A 9,622-nucleotide genomic window follows, 5' to 3' on the forward strand; every position below is an offset into this window, starting at 1 on the left:
GCGCATGTTGGTAAAGTGCCATTGTTTATGCAGGATTTATGCAAGATGGAAAAATGAAGTACTTGGCTGATGTACTTCATGTTCTGAATATTACAAAGAACCTCGTTTTGACAGATGGTTGAGTAGCGTCTGCAAAGTGAGGTTTAATCCTCAAGGATGTTTTGTGGAAGAATTCAAAAATAAGTGTCGCTTGGTTGCAAAGGGTAATAGAAATGGCAGGATGTTTTTTACCATTGGATTTCAGATATCCAATGCAGATTTTTCACTATATGTGAAAAAGACAAATAGAGGGATCATGCTATTAGTCATCTATGTGGATGACTTGATTATCTCACTGGTGATAGTGATGCAGACATACATGATGTCAGGATGCTTTTGAAGAAGAAGTTTGAGATGAAGGATTTGGGTGAGCTATGGTATTTCGTGGACATAGAGGTGGTGAGATCACCTTATGGCGTTTTGCTAGCATAGGTAGTATGGCTTGGACATGTTGTCCAAGTATGGTATGATAGGCTATAAGCCTATTTTAGTGCCATTGGAGCAAAACACAAAGCTTTCTGTAGATACAGGTGAGCTTTTGGAGGACCCCACTACAACAGGTGCATAGTAGGTAGTTTGATCTATATAACCATTACAAGGCTAGACTTGAGCTATGATGTTGGACTTGTGAGTTAGTTTATGTAGGCCCCTAGGAAGCCACACTTTGAATGAAGCTAGATGGATCCTCAAGTATATAAAGTCCACAGTTGATTATGGACTTTTCTATGAGGCTGGTAAAGAGATACAACTGCATGGGTACACAGATGCTGATTGGGTTAGTAGTATTGCAAACAGGAGATCTACCAGTGGTTTTATGTTCTCATTTGGGAGTGATGATGTGAGTTGGAGCAGTAAGAAGCAGCCACCAACAGTTGCCTTATCGAGTACAGAGGAAGAGTATAGGGGTGCTGGTATGGTAGCTTGTGAGAGGTAGCTTGGTTTCAGAAGCTACTTGGTGACATGGGAGAGCCTGTGGATAGGGCAATCGTCATATAATGTGACAACATGAGCAGCATATAGTTGGCCAATAACCTAGTATATCATGCTAGAACGAAGCACATTGAGGTGCATTATCACTTTGTGACGGAGAAGGTTCTAGCTGGAGATGTAGATTTGGTACATGTTAGCGCAGAGGATCAGGTGGCTAACATCATCACGAAGGCATTGGGCACACAAAAGCTCCATAGGTTTAGGAGCTTACTTGGAGTGTAGTGTGTGTGGTGGAGTTGAGCTCGAGGGAGAGTGTTGAAATATCGGGCTCTAGTGGGATGAGAGGTTGTGTGACACCCATTTTGGATTACTAGAGACTGGCATAGTTATACTGCCAGCTCATTTAGTCGGGTTCACATTATGGACTGACCCTTGTATGTTGTAATAGAGTACTAACCCATATAGTGTGTACTCTTATCTTCATGTTATGTTGGTTGAGTAGAGAAGAAGAAGATAGAAGAAAATTCAACTATCCATCTCTCTCTTATGTCTTGCTCTCTCTTGTGTGTGTGTGTGTTTGCTTGCTAGGGTTTGAAGCTCTGCCTCTCCCCCACATTATCTTTAGGAAGGATAGTGTTCTTTTGGCGCCACAAGGCAGGGGAGCCACCGAAATTTTTCTACTCTGTTTGCATTCCTTGTCATCTTCTTACAAGTCCCTTTTTCCTTAATATGGATTCTTGAAGTTGTGTGACTAGTTGAGAAGATAAGTGGATAAGTTGTGGATAACATTGTGAGAAGGGAGAAATACAAAACAAGGGTTGTTTTTTATTGTTTTAGCATTTGAAATGGTTATTTGCATTGTTTAAGAGTTAGAAAGGCCACAACTCAAAGCATTTGCATCAATACTTGTGAGATACTTACATGGTGGGAACTCTAAAATCACACCATAATTATGCAAGGAACACCCATTTGCTACATTTTTTGAAAATCTTGAAAATTTTAAAAAATAAAGAGCCATTTGATGCTATTGCTTGCTATCACTTAAAATTTCATTTTGCAAAGGAAAAATCTAGAAATTTGGAATAAGAGAAATTAAGATTTGCACCCCTAAACCAGTGATTTTTAGTTGAACCCTGTGCACTCGCATTGTTCGTGAGATTATGTAGTACGAACACCCATTTGCTACATTTTAAAAAAAACTTAAAAAAATAATGATCCATTGATCCTATTTCCCATCACTTGAACATTCGTGTTTTGCAAAGGAACAATATATAAGTTTTAAACTAGATAAATTAAGATTTGCACTCCTAAACCAATGATTTTTTGTCAAAACTTGCGAAATCATGCCGTCATTATTCTATAGTCTGTAGAATTATGCCTGTGATTTTTGATAACATTGTGATTCTTTGACAAATCTATCTGTCTCTCCAGCCCCAAGATTACACATTAAGTTTACCTTAACTCTAATAGATTTCATCTGATTATATCTTATCCAATTGTGATAACGGATCAAGGATCATAAACATGACTGTTAATTATCATGACCAAGATTGCTATGTCATAAATCATGCCTTTGAATCACGCCCATGATTAGTAATCATGCTGTGATTTTCCACATCACCAATCACGCCCATGATTAGTAATCATGCTGTGATTTTCCACATCACCAATCACATCACCAATCACGCCCATGATTAGTAATCATGCTGTGATTTTCCACATCACCAATCACAGTGACCTCCCTTAACAATTTGATAAGAGACATATCTGAAACAACTAGGGGAATCATGAATTGATATAAATATTCATTGGACTTGTTTGAGTGAAGATCATAGCCATGATTCTGAGTCATGCAGCATCATGTTAAATGAGACCTTGAGTATTATTAGGACAAGTGCTCAAGAGTATGTTTAAAGTTACCTCCACACTAGAGATAGCTGTAAACAACTAGGAAACAAAAAAATTGATGTGATTTCTATCATAATCACATTTTATGATTTTTAATCACATCTATGATTTTGTAGAAATCTGGTGATTGCAAACTTGGTAATTCTAATTGTGTGTAGATCCACATTTCGTCCAATTAAATCCATTTCATGCACTTTAGGAAGGCTTGATGGTGATGACATTACCCTAGATGACAGTGCATCTAACCAACTAGGATCCTCTTACCAAAGAAGCTTAGGGTCAGCTCGCACGACTAGCACACAAACGAGCGTGTTTTCTTTGCAAATGCTGAATTCTTTTAAATCATGGAGTAGTGATGAAGCCATGGAGAACCTTCTTAACGAGGAATTGGCGAGGGAGAAGGGTAATTTTTCTCTAACACTATTTGGTGAGGGTTCATAGGTTTAGATCAAGGAATTATAGGATATAACTATGAGCCTGAAAGGGTCAGCTCGTATGGCTAGCACACGAAGGAGTATGATTTCTCTACAGAGGTTGAATTCTTTTGAATCATCGAGTAGTGATGAGACCATGGAGAACTTGGAAAGGGAGAAGGTTACTTCTTCTCTAACACTATCTAGTGGGTTCTTAGGCTTAGCTCAAGGAATCCTAGGATACAATTATTAGCCCAAAAGGGAAGCTCCATAGGCTATTGCTGAGGGGGATAGACAAATCGGACAAAGAAGTAAGCACCGAGAAACCTGGGAGTACAAGGCAACAACTATGGAAGGAACAATTACCAAGGGAAGCAATCCTCAATTATACCTAGAATGACTAGAGAATGGGGGTAACGTATTTCCCCATTTCCAAAGAGCTAGAGATTGAGGAAAGAATGAAGCCCAACTTAGTTCGATGGGATTCTATAAATGACTAGAGAATGGGGGTAACGTATTTCCCCATTTCCAAAGAGCTAGAGATTGAGGAAAGAATGAGGGAAGTATAAGCCCAACTTAGAAGTCTTGAACAAGAGAATATTAGCTTAGATCTCCACAGGGAGTTAGCTGAGAGACATGCCTTCAATATGGAAATGCAAGGGGGGTTCTTGCAGCCTTAGTGGATTGAGGGGGGTTCTTGCAGCCTTAGTGGATTGAGGCATGAAGAGGCCTTGGTCATACCGATGTAGTGTTAGTGACATTGAATAAGCAATGGATGAGGGTATGCCACCTTTAGGGCCTATTCCAGAGGAGGGTATGACATTGAACATGCAATGGAGGAGGGTATGCCACCTCTAGGGCCTACTCCAAAGGAGCCTTGAGAAGACCTACCCACTCTTATAGCACCTCTTTTAGACAATGATGATCTGATGAGATAAAATTCAGAGAAAATGTACACCAAGATAGAGGTAGATGCAATGTTAAGAATCCCAGAGTTCCAAGAGTACATGAGAGGCATGTTATTATAAGAGGGGAACTTGGGAGAAGAAGTCTTGGATGATGATGGAAACATGAATGTGGGAGCTATTCTAATACCACCTGACCCAAGGGTACATGTAAATTGACATGTTGGAGCTGCAAGAGACTGAGGTAGGGGTGGTAGAGCTATAGAAATGATAGCATACACAGTCCCAAAATGATAGCATACACAGTCCCATGATAGCATACACAGTCCCATGATAGCATACACAGTCCCAAGTAAGTACATGATAGCATACACAGTCCCATGATAGCATACACAGTCCCATGATAGCATACACAGTCCCAAGCAAGTACATGATAGCCTCACAAAAGGATGCAATTAAATTGAGATACAGCTGAGGCCTCACCCCATTGACGCAATGTGAACATTGTAGGTGACTTGGGACTCTGACATCAAACACAATAACTACAAATGCCTCAAGTACCATAGTTTCCTTCTACATTACAACAATTAGCTTTACTTGCACCACTTGGGAAAGGGCATGCACCAAGAATTCTATCAAAAACGTGAAAAACTAGACAAGGGGAATGTATAGAGAACCCCTTATACCATCTTACCACCATAACCATCAACACACCTATCCCACCTAGGCAAGGACATTCACCAAGGGCAAGTCTGTCAAACACACAAAACTAGATAAGGAGAATGTATATAGCACCCGAAGAGCCTATATCATCACCTATCCTACCATGATAACCACTAGCACCTCGCATAACACTAATTACGCAAATGATCATTGAAGAGCTACTACTAGAAGGGTAATATGCATGGGAACCTTGGCAAGACATGGAGGAATTAGATGACATTTGGGAGGTAGCCTCAGAGTATGTTTTGATGCAAGGGAACACATTACTGTGAATGTTCTAGGCCATAGCACAATGGAAGGACACGGAGACTAATGCCACATCAGGAGAGCCCCACTATAAAACTATCACTACCAAGGACCTCACCGTGTGGCTAAGTCTCCTCTCAAAAGTTTGATGCAATCAACCCACAAAATACTCAAGTCGGCACACACCTAGGATTGAGTTGTCTAAAATGTAGAATTGACCATCTAATCAAAATAGCTACATGTACCAGAATCTACGTTAGAACACAAAGTGAGGATGAGACCAACTCAGAAGAAGGAGGAAAGAATGATTTATTCTCAAGGATGTTTAAGGAAGGATTAGAATATCCTTTTTATGACTTAGTAAATCTTGTCCTAAAATCATACAATAATGATGTTGATCAAGACCGAATGCCCAGAGATGTGGCTGGGCTAATAGAATTTCTCTCCACAGAGATAAGAAATGTTAATTGGAACCTCACTGAGAAAATCCTTGAATTTGGATTTATTTAAAAGATTGGGTGAAAAGAAGAATGCAGGCCAATCTGTCAACAACTAACGAGGAATTACCCTTTCTTATTGAGGAGGATTTAAAATTGGTTGAAGGAATGGAATGAGCATAATCAAGATAAAGCTTTAATAGCTTATCCAATATTCTAAATTTTTTCGTGTAAAATATAAATGTGAACTCTCTCTAGATTTATAGGAAGTACAAGATCCCAATTGGGATCCTTAGGCATAATACATGGTTCACCCTTGACTTCATCTTTTTTTGTTAACTTTCCATTGCATTCGGTCTTTGATTTCCCTTTAGCCTTGGTTTGGTATTCATCTCTAGTTACTTCATTTGTCTTGTCTTTGGATTGAGGCTTTGTATAATCCATTGTAGGGTTGTACCATTCTAGAGTGCTCATGCCTGCCATGTAATAGAGACATGGGTTTGCTATCTAGGACCAGCACACACCCCATACATGCACTTTAGTGCTTTCAAATTGGCACTCAACATTGGCTACATGAAAGCCAATAGTGACAAGATATTCAGAAATCTTGTCAGACCATGCTCTTGGTGCTTGTTTTAAGCCATACAAGGCTTTCTTCAACCTGCAAACATGCTTGGGGTGACTCACATCCTCATAACCAGGTGGCTGCAACATATACACCTCTTCTTGCAAATCCCCATGCAATAATGCATTCATTACATCCATTTGATGTAAAGACCATTGCTTTGATGCAGCCACTACTATCACAACTCTCACTGTTGCCATCTTGGCAACTGGGCTGAAAGTTTCCTCATAATCAATGCCATATGTCTGCGCATATCCTGTGGCTACCAATCTAGCCTTGTACCTGTTTATGCTTCCATCACTGTTATGTTTAACTTTGTACACCCACTTGCATCCAATGGCTTTCTTGCCTTCAGGCAATTGCACTAAATCCCAAGTTTCATTTCCATATAGTGCATCCATCTCCTCATCCATGGCTTTCTCCCAACACACATTTCCAACAACCTCATCAATGCATGTGGGCTCTACAACCTGCACAACCTTTGCCATATATGCATAGTGATGTGCCACATAACCATCATATGTAAATCTCTGCAGCACAGGGTTCTTCACTCTCCCTGATCTTCGCAGCTTTTCATTCATGGCTTCCATAGCCTTCTTTACACCAGGTGTTCTCATAGCCTTCTTTACACCAGGTGTTCTCATAGCCTTCTTTAGCCTTCTTTACACTAGGTGTTCTCATAGCTGGGATCCCAAGCTCCTCATCAAGGCTCATATCTGAGCCACTAGACTCTCCATCAACATGAGAATGCCCTGCAGAAATGTCAGGCATACCAAGGGGCTCAACCACTTTCTCTTTTCCTTTACGTGATGTACTAATCACATTTGCAGGACTGGTATTATGACGTAGCCTGCCACTCCATGGTCTATCAACAGACCCACTAGATGAGGACTCTCCTGGTCCACTCAAAGACTGTGATGAGGACTCTCCTGGTCCACTCAAAGACTGTGATTGCTGACCTGCATTCTGTGCAACCACACTTCCACTCACATCAGCCCCAACAGCTTCTTTTTCAGTAGCATACCAGCTGTTCATCTCATCAAAGACAACATCCCTGCTTACCCTCAACTCACGTGTAGTAGGGTTATAACACCTGTATCCCTTTTGCTCAAGGGAATATCCAATAAGCACACATTTTTTTGCTTTTGGATCCAGCTTAGTTCTCAGCTCATCTGGCACATGCACATATGCAATGCATCCACTTTCAGATGAGACAAATCTGGTTTTCTACCAGTAAACCTCTCCTCTGGAGTTACATCATGTATGGCTGTAGTTGGAGTCCTGTTCATGATGTATATTGCTGTAGAAACAGCCTCAGCCCAATAGCAATGCGGCATATTCTTCTCTTCCATCAATGCTCGCGCAATCTCAGCAATGTGCCTGTTTTTCCGCTCACTCCATTTTGCTGCGGAGTGTATCTGCATGTAAACTGTCTCCGAATACCATTCTTCTTCAAAAGTTCAGAGAACTCATTGGAGAAGTACTCTCCCCCTCCATCTGACCTTAGGCACTTTACATATTTCCCTGTTTGCTTTTCAACCAAAACTCTGAAATTCTGAAAGTGAGTCACTTTGTGTTGTGTGCATTCTTGCTCCTTCTTCTCCAAGCTTTGTGTGCTTTCCTGCAACCCTAATTCCAACACAAATAAATAAAAAGAATTAATGTGTTTCATATTTACATGTTATCCTATGCTCTTAAGTGTATGCTCTTTAGTGGTATAAATATGTCTTTCTCTAGCATTATAATATAAGAACACGTGACATAATAATACAAGAATCAAGGTGTTTCATATTTTCATGTCATCCTATGCTCTTTAACATTATATATATGTTTTTCTCTATCATTGCAATACAATACCACTTGGTATAACAATTTTTCATTACAATACAAGACCACTTGACATAATGATTTTCCATTGTGCTCACATAAAATACATGTTAATGCTTCTAATTTCTATTGTATTCACATAATTTAATGATGTCATTTCTCACATATCACACATAATATCTATGATGTCAATACTCACAGTTACTCTTAGATAATGTCTATTGTATTCACATAATAATGATGTCATTTCTCACATATCACACATAATATCTATGATGTCAATACTCACATGTTGCACATCTCTTATCATGGAAAGGTGTGGGCTTGCACTATTATGATGCCAATATGTTCACAGTTACTCTTAGAGTGTTGCTATCTTAAAGTATAATATATGTGAAAAAACAATCCGTTTACTCTTAGAATATAGCTATCTTGAAGTATAAAAATATACATGTAAAAAAATCCCTTTACATATACAAGAACTTGAAGTATAAAAATATACATGTAGAAAAGAAATCCCTTTACATACAAGATCTTGAAGTATAAAAATACCATGTAGAAAAAAAATCTCTTGTGAAGACAATTACGCTCTTAAAAATAGTATCATGGTCTTGTTTTTAGTTCAAATGTACCTTTGTTATAATGATGACTAAGAATTTTCCATGTTCCCTTCATTGTTGATTCACTTGATGATGTGGATCCTAATATTTTACCACGGTATTGAACACTATGTGCGTGAGCATATTGCTTTATCATCTCCACTTCCACAAGTCCATTCGTTGTGTGAAAAGTTCCTACACAAGAAAAATGACTTTTTTAGAAATTATTTAATTTCTTTTAGAATTATATTTATAATTCCACAAGTCCAGTCCTGTGTGAAACATGTCTGGCACAAGAAAAATGACTTTTTAATTAATTTCTTTTAGAATTATGTATGTGCATATATATGTGTGTGTGTGTGTGTGTACACACATGCACATATATGTATATATAAACACACAAACAAATAAATATGTACATATACATACGTACACTCACACGCACACACATATATACATACATATGTGTGTGTGTGTGTGTGTGTATGTGTGTGTATGTGTGTGTGTGTATGTGTGTATGTGTGTGTGTGTGTGTGTGTGTGTATATATATACATATTTACATATGTATACATGCGTGTGTGTGTGTATTCCTACTTACTTTTGCTAATAAATAAAGATTTGATCTAACTCTTACGAGACCTCAAAAAAATAGAAACCCAAGTTTTATCATTTCAGACTCTGAAATCATCTTCTATGACTACCAAATCTTCTCTTCATGGTTCCTAATCATAGTTAGGTCATCCATAATGATCTCGTACTGCCACGCTCAAAGAAAATATACAATTTTACATCTAACGGGATTTTAGAAATATTAATCTTATAAAGAAAGTATCTATCTGTTAGTAGTACCATGCTCGAAGAGCTTGTCTGAATCCGTATAACTTGCACACTTTGTTTTTTGAACCACCACATATCTCAAACCTGAGTGAATGCACCACGTAAACCTTCTTCTTGAGATGGTCATTTAGA

This window comes from Cibotium barometz, chromosome 44 (genome assembly GCF_041138505.1).
Source record: "Cibotium barometz isolate CiBa-2024 chromosome 44, ASM4113850v1, whole genome shotgun sequence".
Lineage (NCBI taxonomy): Eukaryota > Viridiplantae > Streptophyta > Polypodiopsida > Cyatheales > Cibotiaceae > Cibotium > Cibotium barometz.